This window comes from Fringilla coelebs, assembly GCF_963513975.1.
Source record: "Fringilla coelebs genome assembly, chromosome: 3".
Classification (NCBI taxonomy): Eukaryota; Metazoa; Chordata; class Aves; order Passeriformes; family Fringillidae; genus Fringilla; species Fringilla coelebs.
Genome location: NC_140030.1, coordinates 47,269,657 through 47,288,849, shown reverse-complemented (window position 1 = coordinate 47,288,849; position 19,193 = coordinate 47,269,657).

Sequence of the window (19,193 nt, the reverse complement as noted above, 5' to 3'; positions counted from 1 at the left end):
GAATGTACATTTTTACTGCATCTGTTCTTCAGTGAATAGAATTTGCCACCATGGCACAGTGCAAAACAAAATGGAGAGCCATTTGCAGAACCCTGTTGTTTTGCAGAACCCTGCAGCCTCTGATCACGCTGGCTGTATCCACTCTTATGTATTCAAGGTAAAGGCATTAAAATATATTTATTTTATTGCTAAGTGTTTGCATGTAATTTCCATTCATGGGAGCATTCTGTGTTGAGTATACCCAAGGCTCAATAAAAAGTATATATCACAGCCCCAAAATAAAGTTTATAAATTCTGCAATTTTATTCTGCCGCAGCTGTTCAGAAGGTATTGCAATATTACAACTACATTTTGCAGATGTTCACTCTGCCTGTATTTAAGTATCTCCAACTGGACAACATATTATCTCTGTAAATGCATTCTTGTGCACTGAGTTATTTTCAAGTCCATAAAGTTTGGAAATACCATAAGGTTGTCCCAGTGTCAGCACTCTGCTTAAGCAGTGAGGTCTTACACATGGACTCTCACAGAAGTAAATAAAATTATCTCCGGCTGTCACACAGCCTGGAAAAGATGTCACATTTCTTTCTGACACATCACTTTGGAACAGAACAGATCTCAGGAAGTAGTGCAACTGTGGGAAAAGTTATCTCTAGAGTTATCTAGTTTTTCTAGTTTAGTAACCTTGTTGCTGTGTATATTGACACCAAACTCAATGTGACTCTCATTTCGCTGCAATGGGACTCCTGGAGCAAGTGATATACAGTTAGGCCAAGTAGAGATAAGGAACAATATCATTTTAATTTTATAGTAAGTGTAAATACAATTGTAACTTAATTTCTTACCAGCTCCCCATGAATACTCTGCAGAATGGTTCTTTCAGTTACAAGGGGATAGAAATTTTAAAGCCTAGTCCCTTAAAGATGTCAGTGAATGATTTTCCATGAGGGAACTGTTTCATGCCTCAGTGGAGACAGTCTGCTTCACACAGACACTAACATTTCATTTAAGACAAAGTCTAACATTTCATTTAAGATGATGTCTCCTGTGGTTTCGGTTTCCAAAGAGGCTGTGCTTTGTGTTGGGCCACTGTATTACCCATTTGAAATCAGGATTTAGCTCTTGTGCTTTTGTTAGCTTCCTATCACAGAGATTCACATACCCTGCTGAATTCTAAACAGAGCAGCAGCATTAATTACATATTTACAGGAGCAAGATACAAAAATAAATGACTTCTCAGAACACAGGACCATGTTGAAAGAACTGTCAAGCAGGGCATTCGATTTTAAATGCTTCTGATCTGGCAAGGAAGAGATTACTGCTTTCCATATCCATATTTTATATTTTGACTGACTCCAGACTAACCTCAGGGAGAGCTCAGAATATCAGCTTGTCTGTGCTTGGGAGCTGACACTGGAATATGCAATCAGGAGATTCTGCCATCTGATTAAACCCCTCCTGACACCACCTCCTGAAATTTAAACTGCCTCTTCCCTCTTTCTGTGCCTTTGTGAGAAGCACAGCGAGTCATTACAGCCCGCTTGTTAATGATGGATGGCCCTGCTGGTTGGGCCCAGGGGACAGGGCAGAGATGGGCTGGCAGCAGAGCACAGGCCAGCAGGGACCCCAGTCTGAACCCCTGACAACAGCAGCTGACTTTCATGTCCTCCCATCCCTGGGGTTTTAATATCATGGTGCAGGGAAAGAGCCTTTTAGCACTTCATTGACCACATTCATTGGTGCTGCTTTCTGAGTCATTTGGACCAGAACAGGGGAGGTGGTGTGGAAGGCAGGGAGATGCAGTGGAAAAGAAGAAGCATCATGTTTTGACTGATGCTATCACCACAGGCTACTGCATTGATAGGAAAGTTAAATAAACCCTTTGGACAGCTTTAAGATCTCTGCCTGCATTGAAATCCTTTGCTATCATAATTCACTTTGCAGTGTCGTGTTTCAAGGCCTGTTTTCTCCATTTTTTAGTGGGCATGCTTCATCCCCAAAAATGGCAAAAATGGTCTTTCCTCTCCATATGTATAATGCTCACAGACTTTATGCTCATTTATTGTATTGCAGTGCACAGATATGTCAGAGTCAAGACTCAATCACAAAAGACTTTGTTTCTGGCGTAAAGGGTTTTGTTATTATGACAGAGAAGGTGTCTTGAAATGAGGATGTGCCTGAAGGAACAGATTATAAGCAAACACAGTGAGTGAAAGAGAGAGACTATAACCTCACTGTGCACTTATACCCTTAAGGTGAGTCAATAGAGTATCTCAGATTATCATATTGATGTTATAAAACAGGCAGTATATTTTATGCAGGGGTCATTATATCTTAAAAAAAAAAAAAAAAAAAAAAAAAAAGGAAAACAAAAAAAAAGAGAGAGAGTTGCTACACCAGCCCAAAGCACAAATTCATTTTTAATAGGAGCTGCAAGAGAAGGCCTCATTTACCTCACCAATCTGTCTGTGCAGTTATTTCCCCTCTTCTCATTCTAACACTGAATAGCTTTTCACAGCAGCAGGGTCTTAGAAAAGATCTTGACCAGCGCTCCTCTACTTTTCCCAGACCTGGGCAGTAACAGCTGAAGCTGTCATCTAGAATCCAAAAATCTGAATATCACCTCACTGCTTTGAATTATATGGACAAGAGACTTGAATCTGAGGAATTCCATCGTCTGAAGGTCATATTGGAACTCCTTACCTACTCTACTGAAAAGCACACAGAAATTGCCTTTTCCAACTTGCTTGACAATCAGAACGCTGCATTTTAAAAATAGCTACAAATGATATAATTAACATTATAGTGTAGCTTTGTTGTTGTTGTTTTGCTCCAGTCTATCAGTCTAGGTCCTGTATTTAAGTAGTTGCCACCAAAAACAGAGGGCTTTGGAAACTGACCTCATATACGAAGTCTGTCTAAATGAGATTTGTGAAGGATCATCTGTGGAGTACAAGGCTGCAGCTCTTTAAGAGCAAGGCAGAAGCTATTTGCCTCTAAGTTTTGGACATACAAATGTAAGTGCTTTCAGCTGATGTGGCTTAAATTCTTGACTATAGTCAGAGGTGAAACAGCAGCATACCAATAAAAGTGCATTTTTCAATAAATAGGGGTGTTGGGAAGTGTTTCAATAGAACAGTTTCAGCTGAAACACTGAAATGTTATATGGAGGCATCTCAGTTTTGGTAAAAGCCAATAAAAGCACAGGCAGGGGAGTTTTGGTGGAAGAGAACTTCAGGGGAACCAGGAGGCACAAGGTCTGTGTCCCAGCAGCAAGCCCTTGGAGGAAGGTTCTCTGGAGCTGGACGCCCATGGCACTTTGGTTTATGACTCAAGCCAGAACAGAGCACACATAAGCTGACACCAAAATATGCTATATATGTCATAAGATTGTTTTTTAAATTTTATTTGTAATCAGAACAAAAGCTGATATTGAAACCAAGCATTTCCTTTGATTCAGTAGTAATCTGCTCCAGGCCAGCTGTATGAATAGATACCAACACACTTCTTTAGCAAGCAAAGATTTTATTACACATTGCTTCTGATCAATGTCTTCCCCTAAAGGGGAGGCAGTATAAATCCAGCAAAGGCTGAGAGCTTACTGTGACATCAGTAACTATTTTTATCACTACCATCATCATGAAACCCTGCAAACCTTTATTGCTACTTAACTGAAATATTAACAACATTTTAAAGTAAAGAAGGGGCTCAATGGTTCCAGGATGTAACTCCACCATAAAATGCAGAGAACTTGTGTTTTATTTTGCTGCTAGCCACACAGCTGGTTACCACTCTGCAGCCTCAGTCACCAACATTCACAAGACCCCAGGAACAGCTTGTGAGGCTGAACTGAGTGTCATGCAGCTGATCTGAATATCCAGGCCACCTGAACAGGACCCTGAACATACACAGAGGTGCTGAGTGTGCATGTGGTCTCCTTCCCAGGACAATTCTGGCATGGATGTAGGCTCCCTCCTGCTGACCAAGCTGTGTGAGTGGAAACAACCAATAAAGGCATGAAGTGAACCTCTGGGTGTGTTAACCTCTTGTGCTGCTCACCAAGTTTCTCCAGAGATTGTTTGTCAGCATTGTGCTAGAAGACAAGGACTGCAATTGTCTACTTCTTCCTATAGAGAGGGTGCAAAGGGGAAACTTGGAATGTAATGGAAAGTAATGGAAACATTGCTTTCTCTGCAATTCCACAGAGGTCAGTCACAGTTCTACCTTGTAAATTACACAAGTGAAACACTTCTGTGTAAAACACTTCTGTGAAGCAAAACACATTGATTTTGAAAGCTGGCATGTAAGCAGAGCACCTTCATGGTTACATTAATTATTTAACACATTTGTTTGTCATGTAGAAAATCAGCAAATTTTCGATGAACCACCTAGAGGAAATTTTATTTTCACAGTCTGATGGCAAGGAGCTTTGTATATGCAAATAAAACATACAATGTGCTGTTAGGAACCAGCCCTCAAATTTCTGTTGTGTCCCAGTTATTAGCCACAGATGTCCAGTAATGATTGCTCTTTGTTCACCAAATTGACTTGTTTTCTCCCCTGTGGGGAGAAGGATGGAGCAATTTGGCTAAAGAAAGTCTCTACCTCCACTTCTTGCTTCCTTAATGAAAAAAAATGAAATCCCTTGAAACATGGAGTAGGTTAATTGGAGCAACAACTGTCTTGTTCAGTTAATCAGCTCTAAATTCAGCAATAGGTATCCCAGCTGGCAATGGAAGTAATCACTGGAAGGGTAGGAGTGTGGATGTAAGCTAGCCAAAGCCCGCAGAACAAAACTCTGCTTGTGATGAGTGAATAGACAGCATTATTCTGATGAAGGATTTCTTACAAAATTATTTCAGTGGAACAAAATAGGATACGCATAGTACAAAAAAGGAAAAGCAGAACAATACTAAAATGAAAAGGAGGAGATCATAAAAAAGGAACTTTAAGACTTGAATGTACAGAGTCAATAGAATTCAGTTGAATAGCCCATTGTACCTATTCTGCTGTTAAAAAAAAAAAAAAAAGGCAAGCTCTGTTTGGGAAAAGGATTTTATTTTAGCCTGAAGTGATACTCCGAAAGGAAATGTTCTGACTAAGAATTCACCAGGACTGTGACAGTCACTACTAAAATAGGAAGAAACAATAATATAAACTCCCACTAAAAACACCTACAACCACAAACAGTCTAAATATATTCCCCTATTTAGAGATGCTAACATTTGTAACATCTGGAGCTTGCTGGTACACCTCTAAACAGGCTCTGCAACAACAACACATCAATCAGATCCTGCCTCTCCCGAGCCACACCACTTTCCCCCATACATTCAATGTCTGACAGAACTGTCCCAAGCCAGTGAATACCAACACAGCAATATCTTCTCATTATCTCTTTACTAAGGATACCTCCTTTTTTCATTTTTCCAGCAACAGAGGGCCAGGTCCTGCTCTGGGCTATACCAGGTTTTTGCCAGTGTCATTTTAAAGGGATCAATTGAATAGCAGAGAGTAAAATTGGATATCAGTAGGGCTAGTCTCATGGATAGAACAGCGTATCCTGGATCAGCATGGAAGAGGTGATGCCTCATTTATCCTCTTGACAGCTTTTGATGCAACTTGACATGGAAGTTTTTGGCTACATCAGCAAACGGACTTGTGTTGTATTTAAGGTGTAGACCCTTGACATGTGCCTTTGATATGAACCTTCCCAGATACCAAACTTTTCCCTTCTGCAGTCCCTCAGTCTTCACACCACTGGGGAGCTGTAGTCCAGCTTACTTCCATCCCCCAGCCCAAGGCAGCTCACGTCAGCTCCTCCCTTTTAAAGTCCCCAGGCAATGATTGCCACAGGAGGAGGCCTGCCTGGCTGAGTTTCCATAAAACAGTGCCAGAGATCATGCTGGCAACCCACACTGTGGAGTAGTATCCATGCAGCACAGACAGCAGTACCTAATTTAGGTACCACAAACACTGCCAGCAGCCTTAACACTGAAATCCTTTCTGTGTAGGTGGTCCTGAGGTACAGTACAGCAAGTCAGCCTATAATTCCCAGTGACAGCTGAAATATTTATGTTTATGATTAAAATTTAAGAGACTTTCTGGTTAAATGGACAGATATTTATACCACAATAGTAGCACAAAGCTAATTATACTACTTCTCCACAACCACAACAAACATTCTATCTTTTTAAAGAATGAACTTGCCTAACCCTTCTGTGCTACTATAGTATTTCACGGTAGTTGCAATAACCTGTTTTCTGCTGCCAGGGAGTGAGCTCCTTTCTATCAAGGTCAGGCAGAAGAAAAAAAGGGAGCAAATTCTAGGAAGCACTTTGTATCAGTTGTTGGTATGCAAAGACATAATAATGCTACTTAGGCTGTTAAATTTAAGTGTGTCATTTAAGTAGCATAAAATATCACTCTGGCTAAGAGAAAAGTAGTATCAGAGAATAAAGCAAAGAGAAAATCCTCTAAATCCTCAAGAACTAAAGCAAATCTGTTCATTATAAGCCAATAAATTTGAACCAAATATCTAACTGCTCTATTAGAGAGACACCAGTGGTAATTCTTTGGCCACAAAAGGTGGGATATCCCTGATTAAGTCCACTAGTGCCAAGCTCAAAAGAAACTGTCAGACATTTAATCAAATCACAGACAATATCTGAAGGAGGCTTCTGTTTGCTGTCACAGTTTGCTGAGAGGATATGTCAGGCTGCTTGGGGAGGTGTCCAAAAGAGAAGTCATGCCTGTTACTGAACAGTGTCCCTGTTTACACGATGCCTCTGCTCAAGAGTGTGAGGGACAAAGCTGTCAGCAAAGAGAAATTCATAGGGGATGAAATCACACTTGCATTTGCCAGTTTTCTGAATGCAATCTTTGTGAATAAGTCAGAATTTAATAACACAGATGTTACAGGGGAAGGACATTCTAGTTACATCCTATTTACAGCAATGTGACTAAGATCAGAGTCTGCCTTGAAACATCTAAAACTGGAACTTGAATAATTTGGATAACAAGGATCAGAGGGTTTGATAGGAAACAATAAACACTTTTAATGGATACTTTGCTTTGGTCTTCACCATAATGTTCAATCAAAAAATCCTCTCTTCTACTGAAATAGACTTAGTAATGGGCATTTGTTCATTCCCTGGAATTTGAAGAGGTTTTTGTTGTTTTACAGTAAATGTTCTTTGAGGGTTGAGGCCACTGATATCTCTTCTGAGAATTACTTGTCTAATAATTACTTGTCTAGAGCCATCTTTAACATTTTTAAAGGATTTTTTTTCCTAAGATGGCAGGGTAAAAATAAATGGTCTTGTCACAGCAATCCTATTAATTTCTGCAGAGGAAGGGCACCATGATCCTCATGTATTACATTCAAGGATAAAATCCTAAATACATACTGCTCTTCCAGACAAAATCAAGCACAATATGTTCCACATTCACACTGAAGAATGCCACGGCCAAAGCAGAAGAAACCCTGCCCTAAGCAGAATCATAACTGGAAGAAATATGATTATAGAAGGAAAGGAAGGATTGGAGAAACACAATTGCTGTCTTCTTGATCTGTCATGTTAGGTCTGTACATTGTCATTCATCAGCAGTGTCACAAGGATATATTAAGTTGTATTTCATTGTTTAAAAGATCTGTCTTCCCATACTAGAGGAATAGGAAGAAAAAGATTATCTCTAGTTTCTAAAATACAAGCTCCAACCTCTTTTGAGCATTAGCTTAGTTAAAGACAGGCCATAAAGTTCTGTAACAACAGAGCTAGGGCTAATTAGCAAGTGCAGGTCCTAAAATGCCATTGCAGGATTTTTTTTTCTTGAATCAGTTACACTTGACATTTGTTTTTTCCCAGAAAATAAAGATTTGTTGTGAGATCCTACCTCAGTCTGTGGTGAGTGACGTACTTATGACACAGAACCTGGGGGTTACTAACTCTATTCAGTTTTTACATATATCAGGCCTTATCACCTCTTTCAGTCAAAAACTTCTTGAGCTACAGAATGACTACAATAAAGACATTTTTCAGTATCAAGGATGATTCAATACTGGGGACTGGTTGCTAATATCTCATACTATTACTTTTAATTGAATAAGGTCCATTTGCACCAGCAAATATCCCTTCAACTGTGCAAAGATTCATTTTTCACAAATAAAAATTGAAAACAGCTCCCTGATGGAGGGAATATCTTGGTGAGACCAGTGGCCTCTGCAGTCCCTGTTCATTCTAATTATGTGAAAGAGAGAAACCTACTTATTAGCTGAGACATCACTGCCTTCCACCTGATGAACTGAAAAACTTTCATGTCAGGCTGCAACTGCTTTAAAGCTGCCTGGTTATCTGTGAACCAGCATGCCTGTTATTCCTGAAGTATTGATGTTTGAAATCCCCCAGCTATTCTTCAAAATAAATTTGAGGACAGAAAGAATATTTTTAACAATATCAGCTTGCCCAGGCAACATTTGAAAGGTTAGCACCCCATTTAGCAGCAGTGCACCACATTTTAAGTGAGCACGGAATACTTTACTTCACAACATGTCTAATAACTAGGAAAATAAGTATACATAACTCCTCTTTAACTGAGATCAGAAAATGCAGATCATGAAATGATCACAGAGCGGCTTGGATGGAAAGGGACCTTAGAAATTATCCAGTTCTAGCACTTCTGCCATGGCCAGGGACACCTTCCACTAGATGAGTAGCTGCTAAAATTTTTGCTGGTAAGCATGAAATCACAAAGTCTTGCTGATGGAAAGGGAGGAGGCCTGAGGAGCCAGTCCAAGGAAGTAATGCCTGCACTGGCAGTGCATACACTGCCAAGACACTGCTGAGGTTTATGTAAGAGGTCCACAGACCCCAAAGACTGCCTCACTAGAAGGTTTGCATAGGTTTGTCTGCTCTGTGCCTGAGAAAAGTTAGCAGAAGCCAGCAAAGAGAGCTAGAGAACCCTTTAAGTTTGTTTCTTCTCTGCGGGAATGAACCAGGCTTGTGCTCTGGAATACAGGTGGAGGGCAGAAAAAAATAATATTCAAATTACTAAACAGAAATATAAGCCCCAGAGAGTACAGATTTCTATCTAGAATTAAAGGCTTAAGGACATCACAAGGGTCAAGTAACCAGATGTCCTCGGGTGATAATCATTGGTTTCTTGAGAGTAAGGCTCAAAATGTTCCACAGTACACACAAAGCTGAGAAAAACCTCAGAGACCTCATCCACTGCTCAGCTTTTGCCATGAAGTGTTGGGACTGATTACCTTGTAATTCCTACACGGATAACAGTTTGTGTAAGAGAGTTCTACAAATTAATTCATCACAGCTTGAAAGCATTCCTCCTCATTCCTTACCCGTTCCAATCACAGGCATTGCCTCCTCCTTCCCAGCTCCCCACACTGTGATTAACTCCGATGGCTACCTTCCAGTTCATGACTAGATTGATCACATTTTCAGCCTGTCTTCATTTCTCATGCTTATTACTATGTCAAATAATTGTGGTGTTCCCTGAATTAATATTTTGCCAACAGACAACCCCGCAGCACACACATATCCCTAGGCCTTTCTGCACAGAGAGGTGCTGACTAGTCAGAAACAGATGGGTTGGGGGGGAGGAGGGGGTAAAAAAATACAGAAATCCAGCTGAGCTTGTGGGTGATTTTGGAAAATTAGGCTGTGGATTTAGTCTCTTACATTCATATTTAGTTCTCTAGCTTTGGATACTATTAAATTAGTTTGCATGGGAGTGTTTCTCTGGAGCTTTTGTAAAATGGGTGCATAAGAGGTAAGATCACATAATGTTTCTTATGCTTCTTCATCTGATGAGCAACCACAATCCCCAGCTGCCAAGCTGAAGAATATATGTTCCTTTCACACAGCATCTGCCTGTCTGACATGTTCTTGGGAGCTGCCATATGTACTTATCTCCTGATATTGTGTCTTGGATGCAGTGTTCACTGAAGTCTGCTGCAGACTGCTCATCCAGTTTCAGGGCTACAGTTTCCAAACTGAAAGCTCAGGATGCCTCTGAATAGGTCTTTTAATGGAGCAGTACATCATCTTAAATTGAAGTCAGAGGCTGCCTCCTCATTCAGATGCATTTGCTCATGTGTTCCAGCTGCTTCTCAGGCTGAAACACACCTGAAACATATTTCTGACATCTCCAGCCTCAGAAACAGCTCAGACTGATGGGATTACACTTGCTGAGGTGATGTTTTTGTTTTCATTAGAAAGCAGTTCCAAAACAACACCATTAAACACACCAGGAGAAATTCAGTGGTAGGATTTTTGTGAAGTTTCCCACAGAAATTTCAGATGGCTCCTTCTCCTGGCCAGTCCTTTTCTCACTTTGCTTGGTTAGTGACATCTTGTCGAAGCAGGAAATCTGGATGGCCTACAGGGGTGAAATAGCAGCAACTCCCTTGAAGTACCCACCTACTTTCACAAAATAAGCATTAGTTAGGCAAATTAGATTTTATTCCCCAGTCCCTATGGACTTGGTGAAATGTTTGCTATATGCATTGACTTTGCTATTCTAACCTGGTAATGGTCAAAATGTTAATTATTTGTAGCTAAATAAAATATTAGGGACAAACCTGTGAGTTTTCGATGTATATATTTTATATTTAATGCAATTATATTGAATTAAAGCTCTTTTCTGTATCTTTTTTGGGTTTTTTTTCATGTACTTAAAATTTGGGCTCGTGGTTTTTTTATTATTATGCAACAAGGAGGGCAAACACTCAGACTTGCCTTATCTATTTTTTTAACTGAGATCTGATGACCAAAATGTTGGCAAACCTGCCCTATGAGAAAGACTGAAAGAGTTAGGTCTTTTCTCCCTGTAAGAAGTTCAGAGGGCACTTCACAGTATTCCAATACTTGGAGGGCAGCTACAGAGAGGACAGGAGATCCCTTCACAAGAAGCCATATGCAGAAGGGGCAATGGGTACAAATTTCATTGTCAGAAGTTTCATCTTCATGTAAGGAAGATATTTTTTACAGTTTGCAAGAACAATCACCAGAGCAGCTTTTCTAGGGATGTGATAGAGACTCCATCTCTGAAAGATTTTGAGGTGTATTTGGACAGAGAGAGTGCCTAATAATGTCACCCAGGCTCCCTTTCCCCCAAAAGGTTAGATTAGGTCATCTTTCAAGATCCTTTCCAACCTGGAAAAAGGTCCCATGATTCTTATCATCTGCCCTCATACTGTTTCACAACTGAAACTGCAGCAGTTTGCCACAGATGTTTTCCAAAATAATGCGAGACTGGGGGAAAAAGTTTCCTCCCAGGACCCAGATAATGTCACACACCTGGGATTCTAAGAAGGACTAAATAAACTATACCTGCAGTTCAGAGGTGAGTTGAAGCACACCATTAGCTTGTTTTGTACTTTTTTTTCCTAGCTGCTGCGAAAAAGTTGAACAAGAAAGTAGTTGTTGGCATTTTCTGTTTAGTAGAGTGGGAAAGTGTGACTCACATGCTAGGACTCAAATCTCTTCTACAATAAAGTGATAGATTGTGACAGGGGATCTGCATTCCTTCAAAAGAGGAAAAGCATGTCATCCATGCCAGCTTCTTCCTTGACCTCTTTGGGGTCAAGGAAGAAGCTGGCAAGGAATTAAGACTTAAAAGCATAACTGAGGCACTGTTCCTGAGCACAGTTGTTGGAACAGTGCTGTTTTAACATCAAGACATCTGCACTTTGAAAGTGTTCTAAAAGGTTCTTTCTCATTATTACTATTTTTTCTGGCTTTTGCCATATCCAGAAATGAGTAATTATGGGACTACTTGCTATTCTTTGTCTCTAGCAAGACTGGAAACAAAAAACAAAAACAAAAACAAAAAAAGGGTGCTTAACATAAAATACTTCTATTCTCCCCCCACCTCCCCAGGAGACTGACTTACTAAATATGGTTCCTCGTATTTTTAAAAGCCTGTTGGAACTGGACATATTTCTGAACATTCTGGTCTTTTATATTTAACAAAAAATTCTAAACAACCCAAATTTCCTGTAAGCTCAAAAGGATACTGCTAATTGCTTTGAATTGAAAGCATTGTCTGAAACTTGTCAGAAGCACATCAAGGTCAAGTTGAAGAAGGCCTCTGAAAGGTTGGTACACCTTCAGTAAGCACCTAGCAGTCATGCATACTTCACATTCCTTTGCACCTGCTTTCAGTCAGAAGGGAAGGTCACTTCTATTACCAGACAAGAGTAGCAAGTCGAGATGAAGGGAAAAAGGATGTCCTACCTATGCCCCAGAAGGAAAGTGGTTGCACACATTTGCTGGAGAGCGAAATCATTAGATGTGTTACTGCTGTTGCTGCTTCTAAGAAACAAATCACTAGGCCCTCACTTTCTGTTTAGAAAGGTTTGACTCAGACAAAGGTAAAAGCAATCAGTTTTTGACCAAAGGAACACTAACTGGTTCAGGGCTATCTGAAGAATTAGGCTGTGCATGACTGAAATGAAAGATGGCATCAAAATCTCCCCGTATTTGTTTTAATTAGAAATTTTCACAGAAAGCATATTGATGTTTTTGATGTATACATTTTATATATTTATCATTTTGATAATAAAAATCATTTTTATTATAATTTTTGATAATAAAGGAGACGTCTCTCTGAAATCTCTAGAACTTTGCTAACTACCGTATAAGAAATACAGAAAAGCACCATTCACAAGTGTGATTATTAATACATTTATTTTCCAAAGCAGATTAAACCTCCATTCAAATCATGCAAAAATCCAAAGGCTAACTTCTGTCCTAAAGTTAAGGTAATACCATGTAGATAGATATTCTGTATAGTATTGCAAGTTTTCACCGTTGTTTTACAAATCTCATTACATTTCATACTTTATAAACCTGGTCTCTTTGAGTCAGGAGGATGTAGAGAGATTTCGTATTTCATTCAGTCCATTTTATCTTAAAAGCACCACAATTACACAAAAAAGAAATTATAAACATAATAAATAATAGTAGCATTTGCAGAAGTAATGGCTTTATGAGCTCAATGGGATCAAGGAAAAGGTCTCACTATTCTCAGAAGATGATGGATTGCGAATTAATTATTTTTACATATCTTTAGGTATTAGTATAAAAGTAATTACATTTTAAAATTTGCTAAGAGGTTAAAGAAGAATTTAAAGAAGGAGGAATCCCTTAATGAACTTTGTAGAAATAAATTGGCTTTTGCTAGGAAAGGATTAGAAAAAGCAAACCCTTGTAATATTTTTTTCTCTCTAAAGGCAGGAAGTGGCATAAAAATTAGAGATTATTTGGAAAATGCTAATGTAGTAAACACTTTTCCTCAATTCAGGGAATGACAGAGGTTGCCTTAGTTTGGACACCTTGACTATTAGCACTATGTTTTAGTCTTTGTTTACACAGTTACCAACTTCTACAGCATTCTGCCTTATTCAGTCAGTGCTTAGGGCAGAACAGGGTTTGCTGAAGGAGCTTCCAGATATTGTCTTTTATCAGTTCTTCTGCCTTCCCTTTGTCCATGTGGTACCCTCTGACACTCACATTGCCCTGTGACAATTCTAATTCAGATTCCCTCTGCTCTGCCCGATGGAGGGCAAATCCTATGATACAAAATTGTTTCTCTGCTAAGTAAGAGAGATAGCACCTACTGGGATGTAGGTGCTGAAATGATTCAACTTATGGCAATTTATCTATAGAAGAATTTCAGGTTTTAACTTTATGTCCTGATTCGGGAATAAAAATATTTTTATGTGTCTGCAAAGCAAAAATTTTGTTGTCTTTGCAGTTCTAAATCTAACCCACATTTTCTTCCTGTTCTTCTCAGCATCACTGCAGATAAATCTATCACCAATTAATAGCCAGTCACAGAGATGCCCAAAGCTTCAATGAACTTCCAAAAAGATAAAGTCTGAAGGGAAGAAAGCAGTGTTATCTTCATATTTCAGATTGGGAACTAAGGCATAAAAAAATTAAGAGGCATGCCTAAGTTTATCCAGGAAGCTGTTGGCAGGCCCAGAAATTGAATCTGAAGTTGTTCTTGCAACCATCTAATCTTTTGGAAGTGTTGCTAGTTTTGCAGCAATATTTCTTTTGTATCTTGTATCATGATTCCTTCTGGAAAGATAGGAAGGAGCTCCTTTGACCTGTTCCTTTAAGGAACATTTCTTTCCCTAAAAGCAGCAACAAGGGAATGCTGCCCTTTCCCACACACCAGGGAGGATGCAGAGAGCACACTGGTTGCAGCTGCCTTACCCTCTCTGCCACATGAAAGCCCAAAGGCAGGAGCTGAACTGGAGGCAATATTCCTTTACTGTCCTTCTGCAATGATACATAATCCTCACCTAGCTGTTGTTCTTGGGTTTATGCAGTTTGGAAATGTACTGTTGAAGCTGCAACACATGCTCAGAGGGGAAAAAACACTCAATGAATATTAAAAGCAGGTAATTAATTTTTCCTCTATGTTACTCCCAAGCAGACTTTATGGAACATCCATGGAAATTATGCATAACAGCTTTATGAAGTGAACTTTCCATTTGTATGGCAGGCAAGAGGCACCTTCTTTTTATCAGCCTGTGGGGATTCTGTTCATGCTTTGAAGCAGATAGAAATTTTGGAATATTTCTATAAATGTTTTGTTTTCCTTTCAAACTAGTAGTCTTTTCTTACAGGTGAAAGTCTTGGGATAGATGATTTTGTTAATCTTTAAATTATACAGAGGTTGAAGTGGCAAAATCAAAGCCTGATTTGTTGACTTGTACTCTCTGCTGGAAAGATTGCCTATTACTCAGAAAACTAAATTTAAATATGACACAGGGTTGTTATGGGTAGAGAATGTAACAAGACAAAGCAGAATTCTTGTTCCAAAATAATCTTTTATTCATTTAATTTATCAGCTTTTCACTAAGGATAAAGAGGGGACTATTTCTGATCATTTTTTTTAACTTTATATGTAAAATTAACAAGGCAGCTCCGCTCCTAAGAAGTAATAGGTTTTTTCCTACAAGTTATTAAACGTTAACATTGCATTTGTCTATTTGCATGCGCGCACAAAAGCATTTTTATAGGAGGCATTACTTTGTTGTTAGCCCTTCAGAAGGAGAAAAGCTGGCACATTGCAAATGCCCCTTGGGACACCAGGTCCAGTCTGCCTGGAAGCACTGTACTGCCTCTTTTCTCCTCCCTGGGAGGCTGAGACAGACATATGGTATGTACCAGCATATTGTGAAGAAGAAACAAAACCTCCCTCTCATCAAAGTGCACGTCAAACTTGAGTGGAGTGTGCTTCCTGGAAAATGGGCTAAGCATAACAGAAGCCCATTTATCTTCCATTTGATCCTGACTGCAGCTGGGATCTATATCCATTACCACAATGCCTTAGCCACTTGGAGGCTCTGCTAATAGTGTAACTGGTGTCACCTCCCAAGTGCACAAGGCACTCTGGATAGTTGAGGTGACACACTGCCAAAGTCCCCCACGTAAAAAGTACTGGAAATCTGTTCATTCTCACCTGGAAAGAAATTATTTCTAGAGTTTGTTTCCAAGTCTCACACTATGTTCTGCCTCTCATCTTCAATGGGAAGACTTTTTGGCCCTCCAGTGTGTTCTTTTTCAATACTATTTAACATTCTGAGAAATAAAAATTAGTTCCAATTTTGGAATTAAGAAATTGTCATCAGTTCCAATACTTATGTATAAAAGAGAGGGAAAGTGAGAAGGGAACAATACATTTTCAGTAACACCACACACATCATCCTGTCTTCTCAGCTTCCCTCATTTAGAGAATATAAACATAGTTTTATATCTAAATAATGAACAACCCAATCGCTATATTTCCTGCCTTTTAAAAAAATCCTAAGACAAATTTTGAAGGCTGTTTAGACTGGGCAACTGAACTATAAGACATCTACTTACAGGATTTTTGCATAAGAGTATTGAGCACCCAAGAGATCTCTGATTCCCACAGCACCGGGGGAGAGGACAATGTTGTGTCTGTGTTGTTTTCATCTGATGACAGTGGTTATGCAAGGTTTTGTGCCAGGAATAGAACTCAAAAACTCTCAAGACAGTGGGCGTGGTGCCAACTACATAACCTGGGCTCCCAAGGGACATTGCACACAGATTCTCCTCTGAAATGAGACCATAAGTAAAGCTTGTGCACAGCTGTGTGTATCTGCTCCCAGACACAATTCCCCTGATGTGATTTTGGCCATGTGAAAAGACCTGAAATGCCAGGAATGATTTGAAGGTATAGCTGGAACATTTTAAGAAGTTGCAATCATCATAAAAGCTATGACCTTACCAATCCACATCCTTCCAGAAATTCAAGTTTTAAGAAAGGTTTTCAGGTTAAAAAATTAAGAGCTGGAAACAACTGGAAGAGCACAGAAATTAGGATGTAAAATATAATTTGCTGTTTGTTTTCAGATCGCTGCAAAATGATTTAGCCACATAAAATATCTAGAATTTTCTGCAGACTGAGTTTTTACAACTATTAGAGGAAAAATAAATTATACTGTTACCTATACTTTTTGCATGCCATTTTAAAGGTTAATTTGTTAGGAAAGCTATCCAAATGATGTTTGTGAAAATTAGGTGTATGAATCAAGTTCATATCCGTTGTAGGAATCATGTAAGAGATAGCTATCAAAAATTTTTTCCAAAGACTATTAAATTCTTTGTGTCAAGACCCTTGATTAGCTCATAAATGCCAAATTTTATGTACACAAACATAATATATAAACCTGAAGACGTGAGTAATATTAATAAGTAGACTTTCAAATTGGCTATTCAGAGATGTTCTGTCATTAAACAGTATGGATAGTATACATAATGTAGGAAAAAATAGTTTGAGGACTATAAATTTGCAATAAAATGCACTATTTTGGCACTGATAAACATATTGGATATAGGTTTCCCCAGTATACTGGATTTTTCTGAAAAGAGTAGCTATATAACTCTCTAGAGAGCCATTGATGTCTGCCACATGAAACCCATGGTTCAAAATTGCTTGTATTTCTCAAGTGAATGCTGACCTGACTCACTGATACTGTTAATTTTTAAATTCTGGCATTTAAGTTTAAATGTTCAAAGTAGGATGCAATTCCAGAAGTGAGAGGCAGTTTCCATTCAGGTGAATTTATGCTTTTCTTGCAGTGCTTATATACATGAACTCAGAGTGTCACTGTATACTTCTTTTGACAAGCAGAATTGGAGCCTGGACAGTGTGTGGCTGCACTCTCTGCCTTCAAACCTCAAACAACAGAAGTATATAAGGCATATGACTCAAAATATTTCTCATATTTTCTTCTTCTCCACAAATTTAGACTGTATTGCTTTAATGGTACAGATGAAAGAGCATGGTAGTTTCTCCCAAAATTTGTGTGTGTGTGTATGGGGAACAATGTTTCTCACAGATACCAAAATTATACAGTTTAACCTAGCAGTAGCAGGCAAAAGGAAAATGGTGAAACTCCAGTCCTTCTGAGATAAACTGACTCAGTAATTCAGAAATATTTTATTTCTATCCACCTGTAATATGAGCTGAGCTACTGAAGGGTTGCATTCACAAGTATTGCCAACACAGAGATTTATTTAGCCAAGAGAATTGCAGCTTGATGGGCCTAAGTCTCAGAGGCTAGACTCAGGTTTAACTCTGGCTGCAGAGTACTTTTCTCATGGTATTTTCTCCTCCTAGATGCTGTCAGTGCCAGTGCCACAGTGCAGAGAACACTGAGGTGTCTCCTGCGGACTATTGCCATTCATTAGTCAGTGACTCTAAAGGGTAAAATCACTGAAACATCATGGGAAATTGAATTCCAACCTACTTACTCCATGAGCCACAGAAGGAAATGGAAAGCTTTCCTGAACACAGGACCTCACTCACATTTTGCAGAGGAAAATCTGAACTTATGTCTCTCCATAAGTGAATTGGCTAATCATAAAGTAGTACAGAAGTTATAGACATTGTAATTGTGGATCTTTATTTCTCTGTCATTTATTACCAGTTTCAAAAGAGAATACCTTTTTTTTTTTTCCTGAGGTTAATATAAAATGACTGATGAAAATAACTGAAATGGTTTTATTTCTATTAAAACAAAACATTTTTCTCCTTTTTTGCCACTGAAAGTAAAAAAATCAATTATTCCCTCACTTCAAGTTAATGAATCTCTTAGTAGATTATGAAAATTGCCAGCAAAATTAGCTTCTTTTCTCAGTGTATGATAGGGACAGGATGGCATGTAAACAGAATTATTTCTTCCTCCTTGAGGTGAGGTTTGAAGCATATGAGCAGATGCTGTGTATAAGTTTGTATCATCCTTGTGTGTGTTATAACCATCTCCCCTTTGAAAAAAAGCAAGACTTAATTTGGCAAAACTGTCAATCTAGCAGCTTTAATGAACACTAAATTATTTTAATTTTAATTAATTGTTCTGAGGTCTTTCAGCATCTAAGATAATAGAAATTTCCAAGATCTAAAGCAACCATGGTTCAATAGCCTATGACTTTCAACTGGAATACAGCTCAGTTTTTATTTTACCCAAGTTAGTTCATGCCTGACTGCTCAGTTTTCTAGTGGAAGTAATGTGTAATAAAAAGGAATTAAACAGAAGGATAATGTCTTCTGATGGTAATAAGTGTTAGAAAATATTCTTGATAGATAATATTCTTGATATAAAAGGAAATAACTCAATTACAGTTTGCTTCTGCTGGCAGAAATAAGATTTCAATTAATATATAATTAGTTATCCATTAAGATAATCATATATTTGGCTTTTGAGTCTGTTTAAATGGAAGTAGAGTATGTCTCTAAAAATAAATGAAGCAAAATCAGCTTCACAAATAAATCCTGCAGAGTATCTTCAAATTCTTATCTAATAACTGACATATGCAGACATAATATGCAGACATTTTTGGCCAGCTAATCACTGAATGGAGCAAGTACAAAAAGCAGCAATGTATCTTTTTCGTTGTTTAAAAAGAGATAAGGTCATGAAACACTAATTATTAGAATTGTTTAATGAGTTTCAACCAGAGAAACCACACAATGTGATTTCAACTATTCAAAAGTGCCATTAGTACATATTTAATGAGAATGTCAATATATAGAACACATGGCTTATTGCTGAAACACTGAAATTCATAGTAGATGTGTAATCATTTTCTTAAATCAAAAAATCAAAATTTAAAAATGCAACCTCCAGA